At 39.4% G+C, this 19,484-nt stretch overlaps 1 long non-coding RNA gene across 1 annotated transcript in view; it reads left to right on the top strand.

Annotated features, from left to right (window-relative positions):
• The window catches only part of LOC309606383, an 805,264-nt gene that overhangs the window by 280,147 nt on the left and 505,633 nt on the right, over positions 1–19,484 (top strand). Inside the window, exon 11 of the long non-coding RNA XR_014231787.1 lies at positions 7,954–8,639. This is a non-coding gene — a long non-coding RNA (uncharacterized lncRNA). The remainder of the gene's footprint in view (positions 1–7,953; positions 8,640–19,484) is intronic.

The raw sequence follows: 19,484 nt of genomic DNA, 5'->3' as shown, positions 1-19,484 counted from the left end.
TCGCGCCCGTCTCTGAAGTTCGTTTAGGCGGCGCTCTGAATCCCCTCTCCTCACGCACCAGGAAACAGGGAAGAAAAAGTCTCTTGCCTCTTCGGCAGCTGCAGACTTTTTCCCCGGTCTCCCTCCCAGCCAGCTGTGGTGCACTAACCCCTTCAGGCTGTGTTCACGCCGCCAACCCCAGTCCTCTCCCTGCGATCCGACCGAAGCCCGAGCCTCAGCTCCCAGCCCCGCCTGCCCCGGCGGCTGAGCAGACAAGCCTCTCGGGCTGGTGAGTGCTGCTCGGCGCCGAGCCTCCGTGCGGGAAGTGCGGGAATCTCTCCGCTTTGCCCTCCGCACCCCTGTGGCTGCGCTCTCCTCCGTGGCTCCGAAGCTTCCCCCCTCCGCCACCCGCAGTCTCTGCCCGCGAAGGGGCTTCCTAGTGCGTGGAAATCTTTCCTCCTTCACAGCTCCCTCCCACTGGTGCAGGTGCCGTCCCTATTCTTTTGTCTCTGTTATTTCTTTTTTCTTTTGCCCTACCCAAGTATGGGGGGAGTTTCTTGCCTTTTGGGAGGTCTGACGTTTTCTGCCAGCGTTCAGTGGGTGTTCTGTAGGAGCAGTTCCACGTGTAGATGTATTTCTACTGTATCTGTGGGAAGGAAGGTGATCTCCGCGTCTTACTCTTCCGCCATCTTCTCTCCTCCCCTCTGATATGTTACTATTCAGCATATATGATTTGAACCCTCATGCTCTGCCAGCCTCATATACATGACCTTCTCTAATGCTTACAACAATCTTATGAGCAGACTTTGTCACCCTTGATGATGTTGTGAGAGGTGACACAACCTACTCAGGGTCACACAGCTAGTAAGTGGTCCAACCTCTGTCTCTCTGATTAGAGAATCCCCCACGCTTTCCAAGATATGATGCTACCTCTGAGGATTGGCTTCTTGGGTCTATGGGGATTATGAATAAAAATTGGGAAGAAAGGAGAAGAACCAGATGGGGCTAGACAGGAGAAGACTGAAATAAAGTAGTTGAGAAAATGTTGGCTGTAGGTGGCCTTTGGATTCCCTGTCAGCCAGAACAAATATGTCAATGGACTTCTTTGGGATGATGGCATGGATATATAATCCGTGGGCAACATCCTTTGTTTCAGGTTTAAAGTAAATTTATTATAACTTAAAAAAATTGTGCGTAAGAAAAAATGCTCAACATCACTAATTATCAGGGAAAGGCAAATCAGTATCACAATGAGGTATCACCACACCTGTCAGAATGGCTATCATCAAAAAGAACACAAGAAATGTTGGCAAGGACGTAGAGAAAAGGGCATCCTCATACGCTTTTAGTGGGAATGTAAATTGGTGCAGCTACTGTGAAAAACAGTATGGAAGTTTCTTAAACTAAAAGTAGAACTACCGTATAGTTTCTGCAAGTGGAAAGACAGGCCAGTTGACACATGGGAAAACATATAATACATTGCCTTGTATTCTTACAGATCATGAAGCCATGGGAATTTTGAGTTTTGGAATGAAAAACAAAATCAATTTAATCTCTTTAACTAAAAAGCTTTTTGTGCCATCCCAAGGAGAGTTGGCAAATCTGACATTCAGAATGTAGTTTTATTTCCAGAATGGATTACGTTTGACAGTAGATAAAATGCTTTTCTCCATGTGACCACTATTAAAAACCCAGTAAACATAAATAGTGCCTGCACTTCATGCAGTCCCCCGATGAGGTATAAAACAGGCAACGTGCAGCATGAAATAGTTGCAATTCTTGAAAAATGTGGATCCTTGATATATCAAAATTGCCCTGAGAATGAGGAAGAAAATAAATATAAGTAGTTAGAAGAAAGATGAAAGTGGCTTCAACACATTTTTATAGTTGCGATGAAAAGCTTTTTATTTACATTAGATTATATTTTTCATTTTGAAATATTAGAACTAAAACCTTGAAGAAGAAAAAACACCTATAATGCTTGCACATTATCACATCCCTTTTAGCATTTTGGGTTTTGTGTTTCCAACTTTTCCTTCTAGGCTTGTTCCCTTGGATAATTGTCATCTTATATACAATTTCATTCACTGAATTTTCCAATGAAAATATCTTAAGCATTTTCTAGGTTATTACATAGCTTCCAAAAAGGAGTTATTAATGATTACCTATACTTATTGAGTGGATAGATCATAATTTGTAAACTTTTTTCCTGCCGTTGAACATTTAGGTTGTTGATGTGAATGGTATTAAATTTTATTAAAACTTCAGCTTCGACTACACTGAAATATCTTCTAATCAGGTAATATATTAATTACATTAATGCATTTCCTGATTTTTAAACCATCCTTACATTCCTGATATAGATTCTACTTGGTTGTGATGGACTCTGAATTCCCTTTGCCACAATTTTATTTGGGATTTTTATATCCATATTCATAAAAATGGTTGACTTAAGCGGACACACCAAGGCAGCCTGTCTTATCTGACTTATCTGGTTTTGGATCATCTACTTCCTAATTTTATGAACTTAAATTACTTAGCCTTTCTTTTTATCTTTTCTTTTCTCTTTATTTGGTTTTGAAAACAGCACTCAAGGGATATGATGGTTAGCTGTGATTAAGCACTCAGTTCTGAAAGGTCATATGAATGTTATACATTGAATAGATCAAAGTTATTGTAAAGTTAGCTAGACCCACACCATATGTAAGATTGTGACAACATTTTTCTTTATTACCCTAGGTTTTAAATAACCAGTCTTTCAAAGTTGGCAGAGCGAGACTTCTGTGAATTATGGCAAACGTGGGAGAAGGTATAAGCAAGCTATTACCAGTATGGGACAATCTGGTGGATCCTAAAGCCTGATCTGCTGACTGTCTGCCAGATGATTAGGAAGGATTACTAGGTCTGTCCACCTGGACAGAACCCACACTCACCGGTGATTCTCATGTGCAGCCTCAGATTAGGAAACACGGCTGTAGTAGAAAGAGGTTCATAGACTTTTTGGTCACACTGCTTATAAAACCTGTTATTTGTTGATCTTGGGAAAATTCCATAACCTTTCTGGACCTCAGTTTTATCACCTGTCATAAAGGTTTAATACCACTACTACAGGGTTACAAAGTGTCTTTCATGTAAAAGTGCTCAGTAAATGGCAGCCCTTCCTTATTCTTATGAATATTCCCTTGACAATGAGATACTTTCCCCTATATATTAATATTTCTGCGGTTGAGGTGCATCTCAAAATTAAGATAAGCAATTCTGTCAGTGGCAAGCAGAAGAGTTAGTTATTGGACTGTTATGTTGCCTGAGATATATGAACTTGTCTATACATGGAGGTTATTTAATCACTTAATTGTTAATTCAGTTGAATATTTCATATCAACAGCATTACAGGGGGGCCTGTATTTTTACCTTAAATTTGGATCCTAATTATTGGTTTAAATGCCTTCAAAAATACTACCTTATGATGCAACATTAAAATAAAAAAAATACATGTTTTGTCTCTAGAAGAATGATTGACACATGTCAGGCAATGCAATGAAAGCAAATAGAAACTGCAAAATTTCTCAGAATAGATCACCATAATCTTCGAGAAGCTGGGGTGACCAGTTTATGTGTTTGAAGGACTATAATTTTGGTGGCTCTCTCTCGAAAGCTTTTGGCTGACTTTCAAGAGAAGCTGGATAACTTTCAGGATACTTCCTTCAGTTAAGAAAAAGAATAAAGCTATGAGGGCTATGCAAATGAAATATCAATATTCTTCTTTATGGCTGAAAATAACACTATTAATCTTCAAGATTTGAAAAGGCCACTATCGTGAGCATAGTTTATGCAAAGTCCAAAACTCAGCCTCCAAACTTGATTAGGCCACTGAAGAAAAAAGTATGGATGAATATAGATGATTGTTAAATCTAAAAAGGTGAATATTTGTGTGATTCTTCTCCCAACCCAAAGCTGTATTAAAATGGTGTGGTTTACAATGGACAACCTATTAGATCCTAGTATGCTAAGACAGTGTGTGATACTGTGATTTATAATAAGAAATATTTGGACTTCCTCCCGTTTCTGGCACAGAGCTCCAAAAACACTTGGAATTTCTTAAGTGTTGAGAGTGCTAAAGATGTCTTTTGTTATGTTAATGAGGCGACTATTTGGATGCCCCTCAGTCACCTAAGGATGGGGGGCTTGTTGCAGGGAGAACCAACCATGTGATCAGAGGGTTGGACCTTTTAGTCCCATCTCCCTGACCAAATGGCCAATGATTTAATCAATTCTGCTTATAAAATGAATCCTCCATTAAAAACTCCAAGGGACAGGGTTTGGAGAGCTTCTAGGTTAGGGAATGCATGGACATTTGGGGAGGATGGTGCTTAGAGAAGACATGGAAGCTCTGAGCATTCCCCCATACCTTACTCTATGCACCTCTTTTATTTGGCTGTTCCTAAGTTATATCCTTTTATAATAATTTGGTCATCTAGTAATCTAGTAGGTAGATGAGTTTCTTGAGTTCCGTCAGCTGCTCTAGCAAACTAATTGAACCCAAGGAGCGGGTTGTGGGAACCTCTGATCTATAGCCAGTTGGTCAAAAAGCACAGGTAATAACCTGGGCTTGCTACTGATACCTGAAGTGTGTGTGTGTGTGTGTGTGTGTGTGTGTGTGCGTGCATTAGGGGGCAGTCTTCTGGGACTCAGCCCTCAACCTGTAGAATCTGATGCTATTTCTGGGTGGATAGTGTCAGAACTGACTTGAATTATAGGACACCCAGCTGGTGTTCTGAGCATTGCTTATTCTTATGGGGACCAACCCCCCCAAAAAAAGACACACTGGAATTGATGATCAGAGCACCTATATACAGTGTAATTAGCTGATTACCTTAGCATCGGTACCTGGACTCCTATGACAGGCTAGACTAATTCTGCTGAGTAGCAGTTTGCTGTTTTATGCTGCATTGTTAAGTCTGGGTTTTGTTCACATAGGAAGGTTTGGTATTTTTTTTTTTTCTGCTTTAAAGAGAGAACAGAGGTAGAGAGTTATTCACGCTAGCAAGCACTACAAATTCAAGTGAGCTATTTTGATCCTTTTAGGTTTTTGTAGAGTTGCAGAGATGTAAGTGATGTTAACATACAGCTTAAATAGTTAATAAATGTTTGCATTGCTTAATGCCTTGCCTCTTCTGTAACACTAGTCACACACACAAGGTGTAGTGTAATCCTATTACACTTAAACACCTTAAAGAGACACCTTAAAGAGCTCTGGCTGTCAGTTCCCACTTCAAATATCCCTGAGGAGGGATTTCTACCTGAGCTTTAAGAGGAGTCTGAAGAATCTGGCATAAATAGTCACTCCTGGGAATTCCCTGGCGGTCCAGTGTTAGGACTCCGTGCTGACTGCCGGGGGCCTGGGTTCAATGCTTGGTCCAGGAACTAAGATCATGCAAACCATGTGGGATGGCCGAAAAAAAAAAAAAAAAAAAAGGAAAAAGCACTCCTTATTGTATTCCATAGCACCTATGGTCATGGAAACATGAGACATTAAGAGTAAGAGTTGAGTTTGTTTTTTAAAAATTTCTAATCTCATCAGTGCTCCAACCAGAGAAGGACTGGAGAAAGATATTGGGTCCATTCCATTGAGGGATGTCTTCTCAATAACTTCTGTTGAAATCCTTTATTTTGAGACTTTACATAAATAGCATAAGCATTTGCTAAAAAGAAATTAACATAAACTGAAATAAATTATATTAAGTATTTTTATAGCTTAAATAAGCATAATCATATGTTCACAGTTCTCTATAAAACTTGAAAAAATATATGGGAATATCTACAATGTTCTTTCTCACTCTTCACATTTGCATTAGGATAGCCCTTAGGGCTGGGCTAGTATTTTTGTTTTCCTGGAATGCCACCTCTACCTTCATTATTTAGGTTCTACACTTCCAGCTTATGTGTATTGACTGCACTGGCCCATACCAGACAACTGTGGCCTGCTCACATTTTATCTAGTGATACCAATAGTAGAGGATGTTTTGTCTCATTGAGAGTCATGGAGTGTGGGGCAAAGAATATCAAAGCTGTAGTCAGATAGACCTACATTTTAATCTTCTTTCTCTCATATACTACCTGTGGGATACTGGAAAAATTATAACCTTTGAGAGCCTTATTTCCTTATCTGTGAAATGGGATTAACAACACCTGCTTTACAGATTTGTTGTGACTATTAGTAACTTATTTAAAAGCACACTGCCTGGAACATAGTGGGCCCCAAATAAATCACAAAGGATCACAAAGGAAGTTAGAGCCCAAATAAAGGGCCCTAACTTCCCTTCCATTGCATCATTCCTTTCTTCTCAGCCTATAATATACCAAAGTTCATTCTCTAGAGCAAAAGTTCTCAGAGTGTGGTCCCCAAACCACATCATCATCATCATCACAGACCACAGCATCAGCATCACCTAGGGGCTTGTTAGAAATGCAAATTCTTGGCCCTATCACAAACACCTGTATCAGAAAATTCTGAGGGTGGAACCAAGTAATCTGAATTTCTCCAGGTGATTCTGGTACAAAGTTTGAGAACCACCACCTTAAAGTATAGGCTTCCTGTTTTAAAGTAGAGTACAACAATTTTGTATCTACTGTTCTTGTCATGTCTGAAAAAAATGTGAATGTTGCGCAGGTTACAAGAGTCTAGCTCTCCAGTATAACGCCCAGATATGCCCTCTGTTCTTACTTTTGTCCTGGAGAGAGATGGGATTAAGAGGGCAAGGAGCAATAATGGCGACTGATTCCAAAATGGAAAACCAGTGCTGAATGAAAAGTCTCTTTGTTCTATTCCTTTTGCAATGCTTGGACCACTCTGCTTTTCTTGGCATTGTCAGATTTTATAACTTCTGCCAATCTAAGGGATATGAGATTGCATATAGTTCTAGGTTTAATTTTTATTTTCCTGATTCTAGTGTTTATTGCCTGTTCAATTATCGATTGACCAGTTGCTTACACTTCTGTGAAATGCTGGTTATGTCTGTTAGTCATTTTCCTATAAGACTGCTTAGCTTTTTCTTTTTTTCAAACTTATTGAATAGAATTGATATACGACATTGTGTAAGTTTAAGGTATACAGCGTGTTGATTTGATATACTTATATATTGCAAAATAGTTACCACCATAGCATTCACTAACACCTCCAGCACATCGCATAAGTACATTTCTTTTTTGTGGTGAGAACATTTAAGATCTACTCGCTGAGCAACTTTCAAGTATATAATACAATACTATGACTATAATTACCATGCTGTACTTTAGACCCCTAGAACTTTTTCATCTTACAACTGGAAGTTTGTGCCCTTTGACCATTATCCTCATTTCCCCTACCCCCTAACTCCTGGTAACCATCACTCTATTCTTTGTTTCTAGGATTCCACATATAAATGGAATATTTGTCTTTTTCTGTCTGACTTATTTCACTTAGCATAATGCCTTCAAGGTCCATCCATCTGTCATAAATGGCAGGGTTTCCTTCCTCATGGCTAAATAATATTCCATTGTCTATATATACCACATATATACCTGATTTCATTGAATTGTCTTTCTGTGTTTTCTTGTAACCCACTGAGTTTCCTTAAAACAGCTATTTTGAATTCTTTTTTGGGTAAATTGCAGGTCTCCTTGTCTCTGGGTTCAGTTACTGAGTGGTTATTGTGATCCTTTGGTGTTACATTACCTTGATTTTGATGTTCCTTTGAGTTTTGCATCATTGACTTCACAGTTGAAGTGGCAGTCACCTCCTCCAGTTTTTACTGACTTCTGGGGAGAAATTCCTTCCATCTGCCCTGCTAGAGATTCTGAGGCTTTCTCAGACCTTCTGTGGCTACACCTGCTCCAGATTTCTTTCTCCCTCTTGTGGCGGAATGTTTTAAGCTTGCACGCCTTCTCTCCATCCTGCAACACACCATGCTGACAGCCTCTTTTGTTTTCTCATAGGTGGCGCTACAGCTCAACTTTGTGGTGTCAACCTTGCCCACAGATTAGAGCCTGTTTTCTGCAAGTGATCGCTGGTCATCTCCCAGAGCTGTCCCTCGCCACCACCTTCAGGAGGGCACACAGGTTCCCGCTGCAGAGTCAGCATGAGTGGCGCTGGGAGTGTGTGTGGGTCAGCTGGGCTATCATAGGTGGGCTCTCCCAGCAGCTGGTGGACAGGCTTCTAGATGGAGCCCACCATACACTTAATAAGCTCTGTGTCCCTTCAATGCTGGTACTTTCCCAGACTCTTCACATCCCATAGTCTTGGAGCTCCTGATTTAATGCACTGGGCTGGCTTTCCGTATCAGCTGGTTCCGCATCTGGGTATTCAACCAACCTCCGATCAAAATTCATTCTGTTGTTTGTGGAACTGCGGATGCAGAACCCTCCGATATGGAGGGCCAAGTGTACTGCGCCATTTCCTATAAGGGACTTGAGCATCCCTGTGTTCTGGTGTCCACAGTGGCTCATGGAACCCATCTCTAGAAGGTGGGGCTGAGAGAGAAATGAACCTCTTCAGCGGCATCAGCAGAGCTGGGGAAGCCAGGTGTCACTCACCGGCCCTCTTTCCCCCAAAGGGAGAAATTGGGGACCAAGGAAGATCTCTCGGCCCTGAACTCTGACACCTTGAAGAAGCGGTGATGCAGGTAAAGCCAAACTGTTCTTCTTATGTTACTGAACACAAGTTCGTGTGCCTGACACACAGTGAGGCCAAACAAACCAAAATGTTGGAGTTTGGTGCAGAGAAAGGTTTATTTCAGGGCCATGCAAAGAGATGGGTGGCTTATGACCCAAACATCCCAAACTCCTCAAATGGTTTCAGCAAAACATTTTTAAAGGCAAGGTGAGTTGGAGCATGGTTGGGTGTTAAAATTTTCTTGGTGTCAGAATCCTTTGTTCTTGCAGTTGTCCATGTAGGTCAGGTCACGATGTTCCTGTAAACCTCCAATAAGACAAATGTTATTCTGTTTTGCAACTTTTTATCTCCATATGAATGGAAAAGTGTTATACTCTTAAAGGTCAGAGCCTTGAGAATCGGCTATCCTGTATATTTCAGGTTATAGGCAACATTCTTAACTCTAAGCAAAAGCAAAAGAATACAAAGGTTAAAGTAAAAGAAACAGATCTAATATGGAGTCAGATTTGTTCTTCCCTATTATGTTACCCACTCCAGGGCTTCCAAACTTGTACTGTTTTGCTGGTTCTTCTCCGGGAAACTGGACTTTCACAAAGGCTCTCTCTGCCCTAACATGGGCAGAGAGATTGTCTCAGTCAGTGTTCTCCGGGGATTTGGACGTTGATGGAGAGGGGCTAGAGCTGATTCACAGGTCACTTTTCAGGGTCTACAGCCAGGACTGCGGTCTGTTGGCCTATTACCTGATGCACAGGTGGGTGAGACTCCCCTGGGTTCCTTGGTGTAGGGTGCTAAATCCCACACCTGTCACACACTTTTGTTTCTAGATGGATGCTGGTATTTGTTGTTGGGAGGGTAAGTGGACAAAAAGTGAGGGACGCCTTATGCAGCCATGATGCTGATGTCACTCCCTTCTTAGCTTTCTTTTAATGATTTATAGGAATTCTTTCTATTAGATTTAACCGAATTAATTGTCAATGTTTGACCTTTCTTCACCTCTAAAAATGGCAGTTTTATATTGTTCAACCTAATATATTCTGGATAATTTTTTTAGAATAAATATTTTCTGCCATTTCATGGTATATTTAAAAAATTTCTTCATAGCTTCTTTCGATTAAGATGTTTTAAATATAATGTAATCAAATTTATTAATACTGTCCTGTTAGATTTTGTAGTTCATGCATCTTGTTGTAAGAAAGCCTTGACTATACTTTCCCCGTTGATCTGTAATGTTAACTCTGTTTCCATATAGCATACTTGGATAATTTTTCTTAGCTTTTGTTCTTCCAAATATATTTTAGAATTAGCTTGTAAAGTCACATGAAAAAGTTGTTGAGATTTGATTGAAATTTGGTAATTTTGGAGATAACTGACTTTATAATATTGAGTCAAATTTTAAAAGTTTAGCCAAGTTCTGTTCTTCTCAAATTAGTAGAATATTCATTCTGCTAATCTGTCTGAAGTTCCTTTTAAGTTTTCTAAGTACATACTCATATCAACCTGTTGATCTAAAACAAACAGACTGCCAATTACTTCTCCAGCAACAATGACAACAAAAAAGGGTTTATTTGGCATCAGCAGGGAACTGCAACTTGGGGTCTGCAACCATGGAGAATCATGTGCAAGTCTCAAGCCAAAAGGAGAGTAGAATTCTTTTATAGAGGGGAAAAGGAAGTTGGGAGGGCTATAGTAAACAAGGAGTCCGTGGCTTTTCATTGGCTGAGTTCTTGCCAGGAATGAAGGGGACTTTTCTTCCCCCTGTAGGGCTCTGCTGTTGTGGTAGGGTGTAAGAGCTTCCCCTTCTGGTCTCCCAACTCTATTTAATTGAGGTTTCTGTTTATTAATTTTTTACGAAGTGTGATAGTTTTGTTTCTTACATTTCAATGCAGTGCTTACACATCTTTTTTTCTTTCCTTGGTAATTATTCTGGACAGTTCCTTAAGTGCAGTATTAAAGATTAACAGTGATAATGGGCACCCTTGTTATCTCCTTGATTTTATTTTATTTTTTCATGATAATTGCAATTTATCGATGGTATTATTTCAGTTCCTGTTTTGTCATTTTTTATACAGTTTTTAAAAAAAATTTTGTTGGAGTATAGTTGATTTACAATGTTGTGTTAGTTTCTGCTGTACAGCAAAGTGTCTCCTTGATTTTAGAGGGAGATACATTTAACACTTTACCTTTGAATATGTCTGCTGCAGTGCCACTTCTTTTTGTTTGTATTTTGTTTTGGTAGATATACTTTATCGGTTTAAGGAAATTTTATTCAACTCCTAATTTGCTGAGAGTTTTAACCAAAAAGGAATATTAATTAAAATTGTATTCTGTTTAGGTTTTTCTCCTGGAATATTTTATTTGGTGAATTACTTTAGGGGATTTTTTGCATTCCTAGAAGAAAGGAAACTTAGTCATGCTGGCTGGGTTTTTTCCTAGACCTCTTTATGAATTGATACACTGGGTTTGCTAATTTTGTTTGATTTTAAATTTATTAATACATGCTATTGTTTTTCTTAGTCTTACTTCCAATACATTGTTTTACATTTTATGCACAATAAGTATGTTTCTTTAGATATGTATCTGACAACTCCAATATCTAGAATTGATCCTGAGATTTCTGCTGGACTCAGGTCCATTTGACAGCTCAGTACCAACTCAAAACTCCAAGGGTGGTTATCACTTAGTGGTCTTCTAGTTCACCATCAATCATAATCCTGTTCTTTCATGAAAATCCATGTTGAGTTTTTCTCCTTTGTAAGGCCTTCCCAGATCTTTTGTGACTGGAAGTAATTAGTCTTTTTTTTTTTAATGCTTCTACTACATTTATTGGTCTTTCTATTTGGCTCTTAATTATTTCTTCTTTGCGTACCTATTGTCTTCTGCATAGTTTGTGAGGCCCTTGATTGGAAGGATGACATCTTATTCAGTTTTGTACTCCCAATCTGATTCCTGTCACATAGAGACAGAATTGGTGAGTAGAGGAGGAAAAAAATATAGCCAGCCAGTTTTTGAAACTAGCTTTTACTGACTGTGTGACCTTGGCCTAATTATCTAATGTCCTTGAACTTAGGCTTCATCATCTCTAAAACAGGTATTATAATTGACCCATCTCTTATGAAGAAAGAATTAAATGAAGTAGTGTGTATAAAATGGCTGGCTTATAGTAGATTTTCTCTACGTGTTTGATGCATACACATGAATTGGATCTACAGAAAGAATCTTTTTAGCGATAAAGCTGGATGTCATTTAGAAATCATGTTAAAAGTCACACAGTTTTCCTTCAGAGCCACAAATAAGGGAAGTTGGTCCCAGCCTGCACTGGTCAAACATCAGCTTCAGGCTATTTGGAAAGGAGTCTTTGCAAAGCACTGTCTGAGGTGCCGCTGGAGTTAATATTCTGCTTCTCTCTGGATAATGATTCTTTCCTCACATTACCTTTGCTGAGGGACATACGGGAAGGCCTTGCTGGTGATTCCATCTGGAGCTCCGTTGCACCGGGACATGGAAAACTTATCATAAGGTGCCAGTTATTTCTAAGCACATCCCAGGTTCTCAGAGAAAGCCAAGGATTAGCACTTGTTCAACTCAGGAACATGATTTTGACCAGGAATCCTAACATCGTTGACTATTAAGTATGGAAACAATGTGTCCAAACATTTATGTAAGACGTGATTAATTAGATCAACACTTAAGTCGTGAACAAGTGATTTAAACTTTGGAAATGTGACTTAGGGAATATTGGTATCATGTTTTTCCTTTCTTAGAAGTTTTCAGTATCTCCCAATAGCCACCAAATGAAGTTGAGATTCTAAAGACTCATTTATATCAGTACATGACTCATCACACCCTACCTTACCACATTCTTCTCACTATTTCTTCCCAGGTGATCTGTGTTCCTATTTCACATATTTTGCTGTCCTCCACAAATGCCCATCAGTTTGCTGTCTCTGTTTTTACGCAAACAGAATTCTCTCCTTAGAATGTTCCAGTTTAACCCATTCTTCTATACCCAGCTCAAATGTCACCTTTCTCAGGTAACCTTCTTTGACCAACAACTAAGAATTAATATTTCATTTAGTTATTGAATTAAAAAAACCCATTTTAACAGTGCTACTATGTACATTGAACTAGGGTCTAAATCTGATTACTTTCAATAAGCTCAGTCCTGTTGGGAGATAAGAAATAAGGCACTAATATTACACTGTCAACTATTATAGTAGTTAAAGGACTGTGAGGCTGTGGAGGACAGAAAACCAGTCTAGCTGATCTGTTGACCAGAATACCTACTGTGACTTCTTCAATATGGTCATTCCCCATGGGCTGATTTGGGGTTATTGATAGCATGGTGTCTGAGTTCTAAAAGCAATTGTCGTCAGAAAGCAAGGAGAAAGGTTATGGCATTTTGTTTAATGGGAAGTCACACAGCATCATCTCCACCATTCTTTATTGTCAGGCAGTCATGAAGATCCACTCAGGTTCAAAGAAGTAAACACAAAACTTTGCTACTTAATGAAAAGAGTGCCAGGGTCACATTTAATAAAAGTATGTGGGCTGGGAGATATTGTGGCTATCTTAGAAAATAAAACCTGCCACATCACCCCATGTTATCTTCTGTTTATTTATCCTTTGTACCGCATAAGGAAATTCTTAAATCACAAAGGGTCTGTGAATTTCTCTCAAAAATTATAAGAATTGGGCTTGCTGGGGAGATGGTATCCTATTTTGGAGATGGGCTTGGGGGAGAAGACTCCTGAGGTATGGGATAGGTGGTGGCAGCCTAGAGGAAAGGAAGAAAGTAGACCATTGAGGCAGAGAGAAGGAAGGAGAACCCAGAGCCAGCCCAGACCTGACTGGGGCTTTCTATCAAGGGTTGATATATTAAGCCTTGTTTATCTTAATTTAGATGTGAATAATTAATTGCATTGGTAAAAAAATAATGAATTTTTACTTAAGTTTTATTTTTTAAGCTTAAATAATCAATTTAAATGAATAAATAATTAAAGCTTAAGCCTTATTGATTAAACTTTATTTACACTTGAGTGTGAATGGGCTTAAGTCAGATTGCTTGTGACAGGAATTTCATAGTTTCTAGGGAGAGCATAGTAGCACAAAAAGGGGTGAAGGAAGCATCCAGCCTGGGGAGTTTCTTGGGATTGGGGCTAGAGGCAAAGGATAGTGTTTTGACTTCTGAGCCCATTAGTCAATCTTTTAGTATTTCTATTGCTTAGATATGCAGTATATAATACCCCTTAAAAGTCCAAAATTTGTTCATGGAAACTTGAGTTTTAATTCCCTCGTCAGTACTTAATAGCAGAGTGAATTCAGAAAAATGATTGGCTTTGAAACCTCAGTTACCTTATCAACAAAATGGGAATAATAATAGCATCTCTCTCAAAGAGTTGTTATTGAGGATTCAATATAATCATGCCATAAGTTCACACTTAGCGCTATTTTTTGAGCATTTGTTCTGCATTATGCCTTTGTATAGTTTATCTCCTTTATAATTTTGTGGAGGGATGGTGCAGATTTTCTCTCATCCTCCAGGTGGGATTCTTACCCTGGGAAATTGTTTTCATGCAGATTTAAAAACAAATGTAAAAAGCTGTGTGAGCAGAAGCTTCTGTGAGAGGAATTGCTTTGGTCAATGAGTGGTTAGAAGAATCCCAGCCCTAATTACCCAAATATGTACAAGGACCCTCCACTGTACTCAAGTGATCCTTCACACCTCACGTAATTTGGAGTGCCGGACAGTGATGCCGCTTGCATTGTGATGAGAATGGAGACAGTGGCTGTGCTTCATCATTTCTTTCCTTATGTTTCTGCTCTTGGTCACGACTAGACAAAATTTTAAATCTCTAGGTTTTCCTCCGGGCTCAGCACTTAATCAAACCAATTCCAACTGGCCCAAGTATATCAGGGATGAGGCTGGGGAGCAAGGTGGGGTCAGGGAAGGTGCAGGTATTTCCTTCCTTTTACCAGCTGTGTGATTCTGAGCAAACGACTTGACTTCAGTGGGTCCATTTTCTCCCCTATAAAGTGAGGATAACAATGCCTCTTTCACAGGATCACTGTAAGATTAAATAAGCAAAGGACTGGTACGGGGCTTGGGATGCAGTAAGGCTTAATTAGGGTTAGTTTTCCTTAGTTTCCTATTCTCTTGTAGAACATTCATCCCAACAATTATGCATAAAAGAGGAACTTCCTAACCTTCGACACATCTGGAGCTGGAAGTTATCAGGTCAGAATTACCTCCTCCTGTGCTAGTTTTAGACTCTTCTCTCACCTTCTCCTGGCTGTGGAGATGTGTAAAATCCAGCTCTTCCTGCATGCACAGTGGGCTAATTTGCAAAAGTTTGGAAGAAGAGCATAAATATTAAATGCAGGAGAAGCAGTAGTCGGAGAGAATCTTTTCAAATTTCTTGAGTTTTGACTTGAAACTTTTTAAATTTTTTTTTTGCTGGGGTCAAGAGGAGAATAGGGGCAAACTAAGCCCTTCTCACCTTGTGAGGGACTTGGAAAGTGTTACCTCTTCCTGACCTGCCACTTTGGCAGCCTAAGAACCAAATTTTCACTTAAATCACTCAAAGCCACTCCTTTCTTTATCTCCCTTCCTCCCTCCCTCCCTCCCTCCCTCCCTTCTTCTCTCCCTCCCTCCCCCCTTCCTTTTTCCACTCTCCTCCCCCCCACCCCCCGATGTTTCAACCACTGTATTAGACTTGGGATACATTGTATAACCAAGGCAATATGAGACTATGTGATTCATATAAGTTATTGTTTGGTTAATTGAAACAATTGCTTAAAGTACCATTAAAATGATATATACATACCTGAAACATTTTAATTTATAACAGTAGAGGGCATATTTAATCATCAATCTTTTAATGTAGGGTCACATTTTTCTTTGAGTCCACTGATAGGAGGACTTGCCATATTACCTGCATAAATCCCACCCGCATTGCACTGCTTACAATTTCCAAATTCTGTTTCTTTAAAGTAGTTCTAAAAGTTAGGTAGTTGCCAAGCAAACCAAATGCACAATCTTTAAAAGATTTTATATATTTTTTCTCCCAATTTTTAAAACCCTTTTCTCTCATTGCTAATTTAATAGCATTTAAAAGATGGCTCACCTTCACTGAGTCTTTTCAAAACATTCTGTTTAGTATTATTGGTATAACAGCTCTCTTTTTGTACCCATATTTAAAGGGCTTCTAACAGTTAATTAAATTACATATTACAATATCAACTTTAATAAGCAGAAAAAGATTTGGGAACAAGCATCACTGGTTCTTGGCAAATTCACAACCTAGATGTCGGGAGCAAAAAATGTGTGAACACATTGCAAACAGCCTATCAGTCCTAAGCGTCAGTGGTCCCCAGTCAGCAGGCTGTAGAGGTGAATGCTTAATCTGAGAGTTGATGAAGTAGAGATTGGTTAAAAGAGCTGGTATTACATAAAGAGTGTCAGACAAGTAAACAGGCAGTTTTGATGCAGCGTGTGTGATAGGCCAGTTCAGTCATATCCTGGTTTCTGTGGGACACGAGAAGGACAAGTGACCCAAGCTAGGGCATCAGGGAAGGATCCAGCACAGCACTTTACACAGAATGGGCACTCATTTAATATCTGCCAAAGGAAATATTTGAGGATGTCCATACCTGAGATTTGGGATTTAGGTTGGTTCAAGGAGAGAATCAGACTCACTGTCCCTGAGATTCAGAGTTCAAGACCTTTTCTTCTCATCTACAAATTAAGGGATTTTATGACAATCAATAATCCTGTTTGCTGAGATCTTGAAGTGTAGCCCATACCACGCTGAGTTTGAAGTAGTTACACAATTAGGAAGGGAGACTGTGTTTCATAATATTAGAGAAGAAATACCGGGTGGTCTCTGCCTGGGAGAGGCTCTGTTTTTAGTTCACATGCTAATGAAAAAGTAGCTACATTGCTCACTTCACCCTCTCAGAAGAGCAGAAAGGGATTCAGCCCCATGGTTTATAAGTCAGAATGTTCAGAGAAGAAAATCATGTGGAAAAAATGGTGATTAAAAATAACTACTGCTTTTAAAGGGTTTATTATGTGCCCCAAACTCTATTCAGTACTTTACATATTATCTAATTTAATCTCTACAGTATCCCTACTAGATAGCTACATTATTATGCTTATTGTAGAGAAGAAGAAATAGAAACTTAAAGAAATTAAGTAACTAGGGACACAAGTCCTTGACTGTGTATTTTCCAAGTGTTCTTCCCAACTCTTTAAGCAGCCTCCCAAGAGCAGAGGAACTGCTTAAAGACCCAGCCCAGGACAGCTCTTCTTGAGCTAACAAGTTAGGTTGAAAAGTGTCACTTTGGGTGAGGGTGGGACAATCCTTAGCAATGCTGAGGATGGAAATTTTAAGCCAATCTGGGGCAATTCAAGTGTAGAACAGTCTCTAACAAGAGGAAAATTAGCAATGAATGAGCAGAGAGACAGTTTGGGCTGACCCCCAAATAGACTCAGTCATTCTGGTGATACCAGAACCCACTGTATAGTTTATGATATATGTATGTATAAATGCATATAAATATACATGTGATATATATATTATAGATCATATATGTACATATACTTGAATTTATAAGGAACTATACACTCACCCCAGTAAGTCATCCTTAGCTAACCCTTTTGTTTCAAATTGTTATCGGTAACCCCTCCTAAGAGGTATCTGAGCTGGGTGAACCCCACCCCATGTAATTCAACAAGCTTGCATTGACTATCTACTATATGTTAGGCATGAGACAATAGAGATGAACGGTACCCTCCTTCTAACTGGAGAGACAGCTCCTTAAGTAGATCATTTCAATTTATTCTTCTAAGCAAAAGGACTTTGTTGCCTGGGGCATCATGGAGGCTACTAAGCCTCTTCATGCCGTTCATTCAACAAATTCTATATTTCAAAAGCACCACACTGGGGCTGCTCAGATATGGTCTGTCCAGCCGGTGTGAGACATGAAATTGTTGGACTACTTCTTTTATAAGAATGACATCTGGGTAATGGCCCTCAGCAGCATTTCACAGGCGAGATTGTTCCTGTTGCTGTATACCACCCTTGAGTCCTCTGACCTTGTGATCATTCATAAAACAATGTTACTTTGCTTATCATCATTTAATAAGTCATGCAAATTGCCTTCAACTACCATAAAGTGCAGTATGATGCTCCCAAACATTAATTTTAAAAAAAGCTTCCGGTTTGGCCAACTTTTTTTCTGCTCCCTCACACTTCTTTCTTGACAGAATAAAACAGAAATTCATTCAGATTACAAGCAAAGAGAGTTGGCTTTGTTGAATTGTTAGTCTTTTGTGCTGCAAGGGAATCAGTTAAGGATGTGTTGCCAAGAAATAAAGCAGTGGAACATCACGATTAGAGGTGTGAATTTCAGGCACGAAATGCAATTGTTTTACCAATTTTCACAAGGCTCACCACCTGGCATCCACCAAAGCTATTTTGAGACTGTCTCTCATCATCCATAGGTATTAAAACAATCAGTAAGCAGTTGCTTTTTTGTTAGTATCTGACCCATAAGTACTTATTGAATGGAGGAGTTACCAGTACAGGATCGAGAATGAGAGTAAGTCAGGTATCACACCCTCCTTCTATGACACAGCACCTGGAACATTTCCCAGTTTACTTGGTAGCATTATGAACCCTTTATCCAAACTCTGAAAATGGATTTTGTATTAACTTGGTTGGATTGGCAAATAAGTACAAAGACTTTTATGATTCAAAAGCTCCCTGTTCCAAAGGACATGGTTTAGGAATGGCATTTTGTTGTTCTGATTTACTCTGAAATTTCTGAAACAAGCAATCCTGTATAATAAGTATGATCTCTGGTGCAGTAATTAATTCTCTGTTTCATGTAACAAGCCCTCTCTGAAATAAAAATGCCTGAGGAAATAGATGTTTTGGAGAGGAATCTATTGTGCTGCCTGCCTGCCAAGCCCACAGCCTGCTGTAGATGGAAGCAGCCCTAGGGTTTCCTGTGCATAGGTAGAATTTGATTCTGAGGTCCTGACCATAATTGACTGCACAGGGGTTGCTATCTGAATTGAGGCTGGTAGGTATCTGATTTGAGGTAGCCTGATATAAGGTATTCCCCGCTCGGGTGATGGTGATCATCTTCGACAGTCATAAACTGTACAATAAGTTCTTCTCCACTGGGGAGTTTTAATATGAGATGTAGAATTGGCAGTTGACTGTGGAAGCAGAGAACACAAAAAAGGGCACCATGAGAGGTATAAACAGGCTTCATGAAACAGTAGAAGTTGTGAGCAGTCAGAGCCATGAATGAGTAGAAGCTGTGTATAAGCAGAAACCTTGAGAAAATCAGAAAGGGGATACAGTGTCAGTGAGAACAACAGGAGCTGAAGGAGTCCGTAAGGGGAGTGTTGAGTGGCAGAAGACTGGAGTCAGTGGACCTGGTTGCTGAGGGAGCCACAGGAAAACTTGCTTGCTAGGGCTCTGTTGAATCTTGGATGATATTCCAGGCTTTTAGCAGTGTTCTCCTCTAGGTGAGGTCTGGCTCTATGGTTAAAATCCCATTTTCCTTATTTTTGCTTGTAGATAAGGGGATTGAAATGAACTAAAATAAAGGGACCTAGCTAACATAGGAAAAAGGCTGCTTGAATATTATATGAGTGATGATTCTTTGTTTTATTTTATTCCATCAAGTGGATATTACCCTTCCATTCTAATCCTGTTAATCTCGTTCTGGAAAAATCTTCTATACTCCCAAATAATATACCAGAATGATTAAAAATAACAGCAGCAACAATACAGATGTAGTTTTTTAATGGAGGTTGACACACATGACTTTTTTTTTT

The sequence above is a fragment of the Balaenoptera borealis genome (genome assembly GCF_965194805.1).
Source record: "Balaenoptera borealis genome assembly, chromosome: 11".
NCBI lineage: Eukaryota > Metazoa > Chordata > Mammalia > Artiodactyla > Balaenopteridae > Balaenoptera > Balaenoptera borealis.
This window is presented reverse-complemented; position numbering and strand designations above follow the sequence as displayed.